The 13,119-nt window shown below is 37.6% G+C and overlaps 1 protein-coding gene across 2 annotated transcripts in view; it reads right to left on the bottom strand.

Moving 5' to 3' along the window:
• LOC6041172 (uncharacterized peptidase C1-like protein F26E4.3) overlaps window positions 1-13,119 on the bottom strand; it is a 68,403-nt gene that overhangs the window by 43,435 nt on the left and 11,849 nt on the right. The window lies entirely within an intron of this gene.

The following is a 13,119-nucleotide window of genomic DNA, read 5'->3' as shown; positions in this document are numbered from 1 at the left end:
ACAATCTATTTTTTGTTTAAGGAATATTTATTGGGTAATTTTTAATGCACTATTTTTCCTGATCTCAGTGTCATTGAACCATACTAAGTAAAATTTGAACTTTTAATATTTATTTGCAAATGCTACAGAGTTTTAACAATACAATTTTCGAAAATTTATCATTATTCTATTATTTTCATATTTTTTCTAATTCCTCATTTCTTCCCACTTTCTCAAATTATTTCTTTTATTTCTTCTTTTATTTGAAACGAGAACAAATGTAGAGCTGGCTGTAGTAGATGAAATAATTCTCATGGGTTCTAGAGCTTTTGCCATGTGCGGTAGCGAAATAGTGCCATTCAGCAAAAACCCCAAATTCTGCCTTAGGGTTTGAAAGATTGATCATATTAAACCGATTTTTATAATGGGTTTCATCAGAATAATTGATTATTTTTTTCAATTCTGGTACATTTAATTTCAAAAGCAATACCATATACTTCTGATACATAAGGATAGCAGCTGTATCGTCTTCCAAGATTTCGAAATGATTGGCAAACAAAAAAAAAAGATTATTGTTCGGACAGTGTCAAAATGAACACAACTGAATAATAACACAACTAGATAATAAATCAGATTAATCGTTGTGATTTTCTTACCTTTTTCCAGTTTTATACTTTCCAGAAATCCTCCTCCTTAATCATGCTTCACGAGAGTTTTGTTCATATTAATTCATAATTTTTAACACGATAATGTATCGTACACTTTTTCTTAAGTTACAAGATCAATTTCAATTTCCTGCTAGCTCTGCGGGAATTCCATTCTACCCTGTATTGCGTGTCGTTCTTGCTTTGTACTGTGGGCTAGCACACAAATTCACCGTATACAGCAATTTCCTACAGTGGTGTACATTACATTTTTGCCTTATTTGCTAATGATTATTTGGGATGAAATCTTAATTCAATAAATAACCAGGTAGCAGTTATTGAACAGCGCTTCTGAGTGCTTCTAGCATATGTGGCGAATTAAGCTAATGTAGGGAATCTCAAAAACTAAAAACTTTAAAATTCGATATCTCTGGAACGAAAAATATTCCTTTCTGTCGATAAGTGATTCTTATGTAAAATCGGACGGGGAATACGATGGTGAGGTCAAATTCAAAAAATAAATAGGGATGTTTTGAGATACGGCCATTTAAAGTTTTCAATTGCGCAATACAGGTAGAAAACATATTTCAATCTAAATTTTGATCACGGAAATGGATTCTACGTCGAATTTCCTTCAAAATTAAGTCTAAGACCGACCCTCTAAGATTTGTGGTTCCTGAGTTATCGTCGTTTGAAGATAGGGGTTTCGCTCAAAAATCGCCAAAAAGTCGATTTTTTGGGAGGGTACAAAAATGGAGCGGGTGGTCCGATTTTGATGAAATTCGGGATTTTTGCATGTTTTGATAGTCTCAACAGCTCTGCCAAATTTGAGCAGAATCGGTAATTTTCAAATTTGCATTTTTTCTTGCACACTTCAGGTGGAATGACCCTTATGTTTTTATTTTTCCAGTGTCATCTCAGGTCTATTTCAGCAGCTTTTAAAATATTTTTTTCTTTTATCAGATTTTTTAATTTTATCAGTTTTTTGTATATGCCTTTAACTTGTTCTAACTTAAAAGTCTTTGTTAGTTGTGATTTTATTGGGACAGTTCTACAATTATCTTTCATTATCTTTCGCCTAGTTATCGAATTATAGGCTGTTTTTCACTTTTTCGATACAAAAATAACCTATGTCGTAACAAAGTTCGTCAATCCGGGATAAATAAAAAATTACTGTATACTGTATACTCTGTACGACAAAAAAGGGGGATATTAGTCTAAAGGAAAAGTCACAAAAAGTCAAATCTCAAAACCTATAATTTTTAAAAATGTGACATCAATGCTTGTGAAAACATTTTTTTTTAAAACGGATTATTAAGTCGAAGTTGGGTTGTAGAGGTATTAAAAAGATGTTAAATTTTTAGATTCTTTTTACCAGTAGTAATTATAGTCTTTCTTCCAACATTAAGGTGATGTTAAGTGGCTGGCTAGTGATTTTGGCGATTTTGCGTAAGCCTCGTAATCAATGAAATTTACCCTTTGTCGTGAAATTTGAAAAAAATCTTTTGTCAAATTGCTAATTAGTAGATTCAAACTATGATTTTTTTTATTAAAACACTCACAATATTTTCAATTGACGTTTTCAAAGCATATGGGAAAAAATCATGGTACAATTAGAACTAATTTTTGAAAATATTGTTAATAACCATGTTTAACGAGGCCGAGCTTCCCTGGATTAAAATAAAATAAATACATCTTCAACATCTAATCTCAAAAGATCGCTAAAAAGGGGGAATTTTATGGAAATTCCCCCTATTTCTCGACGAGCTTGGGAGTCAAGGTGGTAAAGAATTTTTTTTAGCTTTTTTTTTAAATGTAATACTCAGGAATTATCAATATCAAATGTTAGAATACTGCTATAAATTATGTTTTGCCTAAACTTATTAAAAAACTCAAATTTTCTTTTGCTGAAAACCATGTTATGAACAATTTTATTTTATTTATTTTATTGATTGTTCGTTTGGTGAATCTGTTTTTTGGGTGAGATTGATTTTTGAGATATTTTAGCAAATTAAAAATAAATTAGCAAAAAATTATGATTTAATAAAAAAAAATGTGTAACTTTTAAGAAGATTTTAGAGTACCATGAAATTGCCGTGAAATTCTAATATTTTGTAATTGGCATGCCGCGAAATTTAATTCTGTATGCCATAAAAAATCAGTAGCCCTAATTGATAATTGAGCTATTCGTAGTAAGATTTGTTGCGTTGAAAATTAAGCATTTGAGATTGTTTGATGAAAAATTTATTCTGAATTTCAACAAAATTTTAAAATTTTAACTAAGCAATATATTTGGAAGTGACTAAAATAAAGTTATTCAACACTTAAATTGTTGCTAGACTAATTTAATAGCTACACGGAAAAAAATCAATTCTCGAAATCGTGAATTAAATTCACGAATGCGAGAACCACGAAGGAATATATTCACGTTTACAGTGCAAATGCACCATACTCATGAATAAATTCCTGCGTTGTTCTCACATTCATGAACTGAATTCACGATTACGAGAATTGATTTTTTTCTGTGTATATTAATTTAAAAGAGGAGAAATATCATCAAGTAATGAATTACATATCCACAAATTTCGACAAAAAAGGTTTAAACAAACAGTTTTTTTTTCGGAAAAGTTCTTCTCATAAGCTACAACTTTGCCGGAGACACACAATCGATCAGAAAATCCCTTCTCGAGGTACAGATTTTTGAATGTTTTCACAGCACTTTTCTATGGACAGTCCCCAAATTGGTATGGAGACATGTATGAAGAAACTAATGATGCAAAATGACTTATATAGACAAGAGGAATCGATGAAGTTTCGTAAAAAGAACAATGAATTAAAATTTTTAATTGAAATCCGATTTTTTTTGTGCGAGTTTCTAGAAAACTGCTAAGATAAAGGTAAACAATTGAAAAAGCTCATAACCACAAAGATGACAAATTTAGTCTAAATTATATTCAAACATTCTTTTATCTTAAATGGTTTAATGTAGCATTTTCCCCAAAAAATAAATTTTTGTTTAACTTTTCAGTACTTGTATTCAAACGACGCCAAGTTTAAGTGGGAACACAAACGTTTCACTGAAAATCCTTTTTTCATAATTTTCACTATTAACATTGTTATTATCGTTGAGATGCATTTTTTAGAAACCTTTTCTGGTGAACCATTTTTTGACATGCACCATGAAAATATTTGCAAAGTTTTTACTGTGTCCGTACACATTCCTCCAGATGCATTCGTCAAAGCCAGACACAAGTGTGCAGACTTTGGCAAATATTAACTTAAATAATTCCCGTGTCCAGACGGTACGGACCACCGGGCCAGCGTGGTGCTTGACCTGTGTACAAAGACCCATGTGCCCAAATAAACAATCCTCGAACCAAAAAAAAACGATTCCAAAATTGACATCATCAATCTTGGTTATGCAAATCAACACCCATCGCGGCTTGAGGATGCTCACACATTTCGTTTGAAAGGTTTAAATACCTTCAGCCAAGTCAAGGTTGGCATCCGATTTTTGGGAATTAAACGGCGATGATGCGATTAGACTTAAAAGCGATGATTCTTCGCCTCAAAATCGATAAAGCAAAAATCTGCAAAAACCATCAAACCATAAATCTTTCCCCCCCCCCCCGCATCGCGAAACGGCGCGGCTTAAGGTGTTGCTCACCTGTCCGAGCAATTTCAATAACAAAACGGTGCCAATTTGTTATGCTGATGAGTCCGGAAAGAAATCGATCATTAGCCAAATGAAGCTGCCCGTGCTGGGGGTGCGGGGAGGTGAGTTGAGGGTAACATTTCTCTAACTGGGGAGATGTGGTGGGGGGGGAGACATGGCAGATGAGTAAACATCAAGCTGATGTGATTCAACAATGGACGGGGGGTCATAAAGATGAACAAACCATAAAATAAACCACTTATTTACGAGTGTTTTGACACTCGAGAGGGCATCCTAGCTTTGCTGTGCAGCGCTGCCGGTCTGATAGATGACGCTACTGTGTTGGTATCTTGCCATAATGGCGCCGATGCTATAATAAAATGACAGTTAGGCAGTCATCATGGATGCCATGAATGACAATAATTTACAATTGCAAATGCTTTCAATTGAACTCTAGTTAGTATTATCGGAAATTTATACCATAGCCACAGCCATTATGGCACAGCTGTCAGAATCGAATTTGACGTTTCTTATTTATGATCACATATTCCCACCTAGCCAAGATCACTATCGACCCAACCCGAAAACACTTTGAAGGCATTCCAAGTCAAGTGACGCCAACACCGCCAAAGTGCCATAAATTCAATTTCAATTTATAGTGTGACAGATCGAGAGATCACAATCGCACATATTGGTGTTTGTCGAATTTTAAGCGCCGACCCAATTCACGCGCGAGGGGTCCATAAAATTTCGCACCCAATGGTCAATTTTTGCGATAAAATTCCAGGCTCGAAACGTAAATAGTGCTATAGTGGCAATAATCATAACCAATCTAGCACATAACCTAGAAGTGCGCGACACGGACGGGCTCTTTGGGGGCGAAAACAATTGAGTTTTGCTGCAAGGGAGCAATTGAAATTCCGTGCGGATCTCCGGCCCCGGGACAAGGGTGTATTTCTTGGCAATAATATGATCAATTAGATTGAGGTTATGACAGAACCATCGTAGAGGAAAGAGCTCTTGAGCCGTCGATGCATTTGAGAACGGAAAATGGGTTTATTGATCCTGTTTGAAGTGTTTTGCAACCATTGGAAATGTGAATGTTTTCAAGAAAATATAGCTAAAACTTATTCTGTTTGATCAACTTCAACCTCTGAATAAAAAAAAATTAGGTGCAGAAGCCATTATGGCACATGCTATAAAAATGTAATTTTGACAGTTTGAATCATCAACACAACTCGATATTTTTGAAGTTGATGTCAGTTAACGCTTTAGTTTTGTCAAAGTATGATAGATGTGGACTCCCTCAACACGCGATTGGAGCGTGTTCAGGGAGCCTAAATCTATCATACCTTGACGAAACTGAAGCGTTCACTGACATAAACTTCAAAAATGTCGAGTTGTGTTAATGATTTAAACTCAGTTTGAACTGTCAAAAAGAAATTTTTATGGCATTTGCCATAAAGCTGTCCCCTCCTTAGGTTAGACCATTTCCTTAAACCATGAATATTGGCCAACTTTAAAGATGGAATGTAAAGTTAGACTTCATAAGCTAAAACCAAACCCGACCACTCCTCTCAGAAACGACTATCCCGAGGGCAATCGCAGAATCAATATATCGGAACGGCATCAATCGATGACGCCGCCATATGCATCACAGTCCAAACCCCGTGTAATCCACCCCAGATGGTGGCCGGAGATAAACCAACAAACCACCCTTAATCACAATCACTCCTAATGCAATCTTGCTACAATGTTAACTGCTACTTGTATGCAAATCCCAGTGTTCCGTGCCCAGAACTTCGTCGTCGTCGCCGTCAGAAACAATCTGATAATTGTTCGAAAATTACTGCTGACTTTGCTGGAGCTCGATTCTATAATTTTCTGTGTCAACTCAGCGTTGAAATGGGGGTTAATTCCGTGTAAATAATTTAAATTTCATAAAGTTTGCCCCAGGGTATGATTTGAAACCGACTCCAAGAATTACCGTAGATTCAGACTAACAACATCTAAAATAGTAAGAGCAATACGCCTAAAAGTATGCCCAACCGCCACTCCATCTGACGGTAAGTAGCCCCACTGAACGCGAAATTACAGGGTTCGCTAACTTTTTGCCAATCAATCCCAACTTTCGGACTCGCCCGACAAGTAGATAATGGTTGCACACCCCGTTGAGCCTGGAGCAGCGATTAGCGGATTAGTTCTCCGACTGAGTCCGCTCGCCGATCTGCATACATCGAACCGTATCGATGCCGCGAAGGCATTGACTCACATTTGCATAAATTACAAAGCTCACTCTGCTGGAATGCCACGGTGACGACTGCGAGTGATGATAACTTGTGACAGCAGCTGAGCAGCTGATTAGTGCAGAGTCCTGCGAACGCGACTTGGAACACGCGATTCGCATTAGTTCTGGGCCATCAAAATGGCGCGCTAATGGACTTTTCCGATAAGCGGCGGGTGTCACACCCGACTGGTAGTCATAAAGGGCGCGCGAAATCTTGTACGGAAGTAAAGTGGACACGTTGTTACAGCGTAAACACTAAGGGAACATTTTCGTGAACATTGTGTGCTTGCCTAATGAATTTGTAGAACTGAAGCTGGACTGGAAATTGCTACCAATTTGAACCAAGTGATCATCCCAGGTCTGCTATCAAAATTAATACCAACTGATTCATCTGATTCCACCATTCAAATCCATAATCATAGTCATTCTGATCTTGCTAACAATTTTGATCCATGTGATCAAGCGGTGATCACTACCAATTTTTGTTCAAATCGTAGTCACAGTTTATATAATTTATCTCTGGGCTTGCTACCAAATTCATACCAAATTATTGAGCTGATCCAGAAATCATCGTAGTCCTGCTAACAATTTTCATCAATAAGGTCAAGATGGTCCTTCTTTGCTACCAAAATTCAAACAGTTGGATGATCATGTTCAATCATTGATTGTTCTGGTCTTGCTACCAATTTCAAATGTTCAAATTGCTACCAATTTTATTTAAAAAGATCAAACAGGCTTAGCCACCAATTTCAATCATATTGATGTTTCCAGTTTTGCTACTAATTTTAATTCATTGATTGCTTTGCTATTGCTACAAATTTTCTTTCAAATGGTCATGTGGGTCGTGCCACCAGTTTTATTCAAAGTGATCATGATGGCAATTTCAATCTTATTGGGAATTCCGGTTTTGCTGCTATTTTTCAACCAAGTGGTTGTTCTGGGCTTGCTAACGATTTGCATCCAAATTTTTAATTTGGTCTTGCTACCAATTTTATTAATAGTGATCAAGATGGCTTGGGAATTCTGGTTTTGCAACCATTTTTCAACCAGTTGGTCGCTTTGCTATTGTTACCAATTTTCTTTCAAATGGTCAAGTAGATCTTGCTACCAATTTTATTCATAATGATGAAGATGGCTCAGCTACCAATCTTCATCATATTGGGAATTCTAGTTTTGCTACCAATTTGAAAACCATTGGTTGCTTTGCTATTGCTACCAGTTTTGTTTCGAATGGTCAAGTAGGTTTTGCTTTCAAATTTATTTAAAGTAATCAAAATGACTCAGCAACCAATTTCAATCGTTTTGGGAAATCTGGTTTTGCTACCATTTTTCAAGCAGTTGGTTGCTTAGCTATTGTTATCAATTTTCTTGCAAATGGTCAATTAGATCTGTTATTGGGCATTCTGGTCTTGCTACCATTTTTCAACCAGTTGGTTGCTGTAGTCTTGCTACCAATTTGACTCCAAATTTTCAAGAAGGTCTTGCTACCAATTTTATTCAAAAGGGTCAAGATGGCTCAGCTACCAATTTCAATCTTATTGGGAATTCTGATCTTGCAACCATTTTTCAACTAGTTGGATGGTCTTGCTACCAAGTTGCATCCAAATTTTAAAGAAGGTCTTGCTACCAATTTTATCCAAAAGAATCATGATGGCTCAGCTATGAATCTCATTCATATTGGAAATTCTGGTTTTGCTACCACTTTTAAATCATTGGTTTCTTTGCTATTGCTACCAATTTTCTTTAAAATGTTCAAGTAGGCCTTGCTACCAGTTTAATTCAAAGTGATCAAGAAGAAGGTTGCTGTGGTTTTGCTACCAATTTGATTCCAAATTTTCAAGGAGGTCTTGTTACCAATTTCACTCAAAAGGATCAAGATGGTTCTGCTCCAAATTTCAATTATTTTGAGAGTTCTGGTTTTGCTACCAATTATTAATCATTGATTGCTTTGATATTTCTACCAATTTTTCTATCAAATGGTCAAGTTGCTACCAATTGTAGTTCAGATACTAATTTTATTAGGGAAGTTATGGTCTTTCTACTCATTTTAAAGCATTTGTTGCTCTGGTATTGTTTCCAATTTTCTATCAAAAATTCAAGTACGTTTGAAAATCAATTTTATTAAAATTGAGTATAATCGTTAGGCTACCAATTTAAATCTTATTGGACATTCTGGTCTTGCTATCATTTATTCAACCAGTTGGTTTTTCTGGTCTTGCTACCAATTTTATTTCAAATGTTCAAGCAAAGCCTTGCTACCAATTTTATTCAAAGTGGCTCAGCTACCAATTTTAATCTTATTAGGCGTTCTGGTCTTGCTACCATTTTCAACCAGTCGGTTGTTCTGGCCTTGCCAATTTGACTCCAAATTTTCAAGAAGGTTTTGCTACCAATTTTATTCAAAAGGATCAAGATGGCTCAGCTATCAATTTCAATCTTTTAAGGCATTCTGGTCTTGTTACCATGTTTCAACCAGTTGTTTGCTCTGGTCTTGCTACCAATTTGACTCCAAGTTTCCAAGAAGAGGTCTGGTTTGGCTACCAATTTGTAATTATTGATTGCGTTGGTATTGCTACCAATTTGATTTAAAATATTCAAGCAGGTTTGATTACCAATTTTATTCAAAGTGATCATGATGGTTAAGCTATCTATTTTAATCTTATTGGACATTTTTATCTTGCTACAATTTTTTAACATTTTTTTTGTCCTGGTCTTGCTACCATTTTAATTTAAAATGTTCAAGCAAGGCCTAGCTATAAATTTTATTCAAAGTGCCTAAGATGTCTCAACTACTAATTTCAATCTTATTTGGCATTCTGGTCTTGCTACCATTTTCAACCAATCGGTCTTTCTGGTCTTGCTACAAATTTCATTCCTAATTATCAAGAAGGTCTTGCTACCAATATTTTAATCATATTGAGAGTTCTGGTTTTTCTACCAATTTTCTTTCAAATGGTCAAGTTGCTACCAATGTTTCAATAGGGAAATAAGGCTTTCTAGTCAGAAATTTACCAACACATTCAAAGTATGTTTACATGACAGCTGGACGTTTGTTTGCATCAGGTTTCCTATCTCTTTCCAGCAATTTTTTTTGTCAAGCGACTTCTAGCTGGTTTATTTGACTGACTGCCCGATATGTCAGCCAACATACTTCGCAGGGCTGTGACAGCTACAGCTCGATCATTGTTTGCATCAGGACACTGTGACGAGGAGTTCGTCATTTTTGAGTTAAATTATATTTTTTTCACTGGGCCTAGAAAGCCTTATTGTGGGCTTTCTACCGATTTTAAAGTATTTGTTGCTCGGCTGCTGCTACCAATTTTCTTTCAAATATTCATTCAGCGTGGCTACCAATTTAATTCAAAGTGATTATGATGGTTAAGCTACCAATTTTATTGATATTGGACATTATTATCTTGCTTCTTATTGGCAGTGCGTGGCCGAATGGTTACGCTGTCCGCTTTGTAAGCGGATGATTCTGGGTTCGATTCCCATCTGCTGCAACCTTCCATCGGATGAGGAAGTAAAATGTCGGTCCCGGCCTTGGTTGTTAGGCCGTTAAGTCATTCCAGATGTAGGAGTTGTCTCCATGCCATAAGTACAAACAACACACCAAACCAAGCCTACTCCGGTGGAATCGCTGGCGTCGGTTGGACTCGCAATCCAAAGGTCGTCAGTTCAAACACTGGGGTGGAGATTCCTTGGAGTAAAAAGAGGTTTGGGTGCTCTCCCCATTCAAGCCTTTGGACTCCTAGGTTCGAGCTGAAACTTGCAATAGAGACCACAAAAGACCCGGGGGTCGTTAATGTGGATGGTTTTGTTCTTATTGTTCAACCAGTTGGTTGTTCTGGTCTTGCTACCAATTTCCTTTAAAATTTTCAAGTTGCTACCAATTTTATTAAAAGTGATCAAGCTGACTCAGCTACTAATTTTAATCGGATTTGGCATTTTGGTTTTGCTACCAATTATAAATCATTGCTCTGCTATTGCTACCAATTTTATTTCAAGTATTGAAGTAGGTTTGGCTACCAATTATATACAAATTAAACATGATGGTTCATCTACCAATTTGAGTTTAATGGGTTGCTCTGGGCTTGCTACCAATTTTCATCCAACTGAAAATTCCGGTTTTGCTGAAATTTTTCAACCAGTTGGATGCTCTTGGCTGGCTACCAATTTTTACTCAAGGGGTCATGGTCCTGCAATCTGATTGTTCACTCTGAACTTGCAACTTATTTCGTTCTATTCTATTTGCTACCAATTGGTTGTTATGATGTAGCGACCATTTTTTGTGTATTTAAACTGGATTTCGTAACATTTTTCCGCTCTAGTAATTTTTATCAAGGTTGTTTTGAGTGGATCTTGCTAATTGTCATACAAGATTGTCCAGATACCAATCTAATCTTGTTGGCAAGAGTGATCTTGCTACCAATTTTCTTAGTTTCGAGTGTTCAAAAATGTCTGCTATCAAATTTAGTCAAATAAATAAAGATAGTTCAGCTACCAATTTCAATCTTACTAAGCGTTCTGGTCTTGCTACCCATTCTCATCAAAGTTATCCTCTTGGCCCAGATAGTAGTTAATGTAATTGCTACCAATGTTCATCCAAGCGATCAAGTTGGTCTTGAAAGCAGTTAAAATCGTTGCCTTCGTTTGTTCTAGCTACCAATTTTAGTAAAAGTCTCTTTCATGCTTCCAATGTACCAATTTACAACAAAAACATGTTGGCATCTCTGTCTATGGATCAAAATTCAACCACTAGTTGCTTCGTTGACCTTGAAGTTCATATTCAAAACCTTTACCTCACTCCTTCCTACCAGTTCTTACCCTGTCACCATTCATTCAGCTGACTCGATCGATCAGATGAATCAAACAAGTCTGCACTTTAAAGGTATCCATTTCCAAAAATTGTAATCAGTTTCAATTCCCGTTCCCCTCTAACGAAGTTCGTTCCAGACTGATGTCATCAGACTTGTCGTCGTCGACGTCAACAATTGCCAGACACAATCGCCAAAAAAATTGCAAACCCCGACCACCACGAATTTGGGTCATCATCTGTTCCCCGCGCAGTGCCAAAATCGATAGACTGCAATCGAGACGACCGTCGACACTTGCCAATGACCGCCAACGGTGCTGGCGGGAAGAATTTGGGGAACCGGGCTCTTTATCTGGGCAAATGATCGATTGGGTGCCGGTTTGCGTTCTGTTAACTGGTTCCAATTGGCGATGGAATTGGCGCGGCTGTCCCTAGCAATTTGCAGCTTGATAGATTGGTCAGGCTTTTGAACCGGGAAGATGCGGGAAAATCGGGCGTGGACCGTGGGCGAAATTGTTGTTGAGTAGGGGAATTTGAGAATTTCTTGGAAGTCCGAAAGCTAGAGTTCATGAAATTCTCAGAATTCTAAAGTTGACTGTTGACAGACTTGACAGATTGACAGAACACTTCACTTCTCTAACTTGCACTTTTCACTACACTTCACTAATTCACTTCAATGCAGCAGTCCTCTTGCTCTGGTTCCTTAGTTTTGAAGTCCGTAATCGAAGCGTTCACTAATTCTCTTTGACGCTGCTACAAATTGCTTCGATCGCTTAACCTTGACGTCCCTAAACGAAACCTTCACCAATTCATAACAATTTGTCACAGTTCCCAACACTAGATCCTCAGCCAAGAGAACATGCCCCGGTATTTACACAAATTAATCCAACCACTTGTCAGAAAGGTAAACACACTTGTCGTCATCGCTGCGGCGGCAGCGACTGCTACGATGCGTGTAAACGATATAGATTGTGATGCACACAGTGAGGGGGAGTTTCATGTTTCAATTAATCCACATGTCAATTGTGCAAGCCCGGCCTGCTTCGATCTGGCGCACGTTGCATAGATCAACCGAGAAGGGGGCCGTCCCTTCTGCTGTCATCACTGTTGCTGCCAGTGTGTAGTTCCTTGGAAAACCTCAAAGAGAACGACGACGTTGCAACCGATGATCGGCTTGGGTTTCAATTAATTTATGAACGACCTGCCTTTTTGTTGCCACGCTACAGGAGCAATAAATCGCCCTGGGGCACGTGCTTCTAACTCGCACTCCCATCCCTCTGGTGGAACTACAAGTCAAGTGTCCAGCAGCTAGAAATCATTGATTGTTGCTGTCAAAAGCAAAAATTTATAATTGCCCTCAAAAGTGCAAACTTATACGAGCGAGTGATCGCCCCTGGGTGTGGGTGAGTCATCCAAGTAGGCTTTGCCTACTTGCCAGGGGTTACTGGGATCGGCCAACCAGCGACTAAACGTGTCGTGCAATTTAAAAACAATCATCTACTTAATCAAAGTCGTGTCTTTCGCGCGCTTCGAGTGTGTCCCCGTTCAATTAAATGGGTAAAAAATAGTCAATGTTTTCACTGTTTTCTCTTTCGGACCGTTTGTTGAACCCCGAGAGCTGAGATCACTTCCAAGATTTCTAGCGAAAAAAACGACCCCACTGTAAACAGGACCCGTCCGAATGTTTGCCCGACCGTTTTCAACCCCCGGGTGTACTGCGCACCTTGCGCGTATGCAA

This window comes from Culex quinquefasciatus, chromosome 3, assembly GCF_015732765.1.
Source record: "Culex quinquefasciatus strain JHB chromosome 3, VPISU_Cqui_1.0_pri_paternal, whole genome shotgun sequence".
Lineage (NCBI taxonomy): Eukaryota > Metazoa > Arthropoda > Insecta > Diptera > Culicidae > Culex > Culex quinquefasciatus.
The sequence above is the reverse complement of the archived record's forward strand: the minus strand, read 5'-3'. Positions and strand labels throughout refer to the sequence as shown.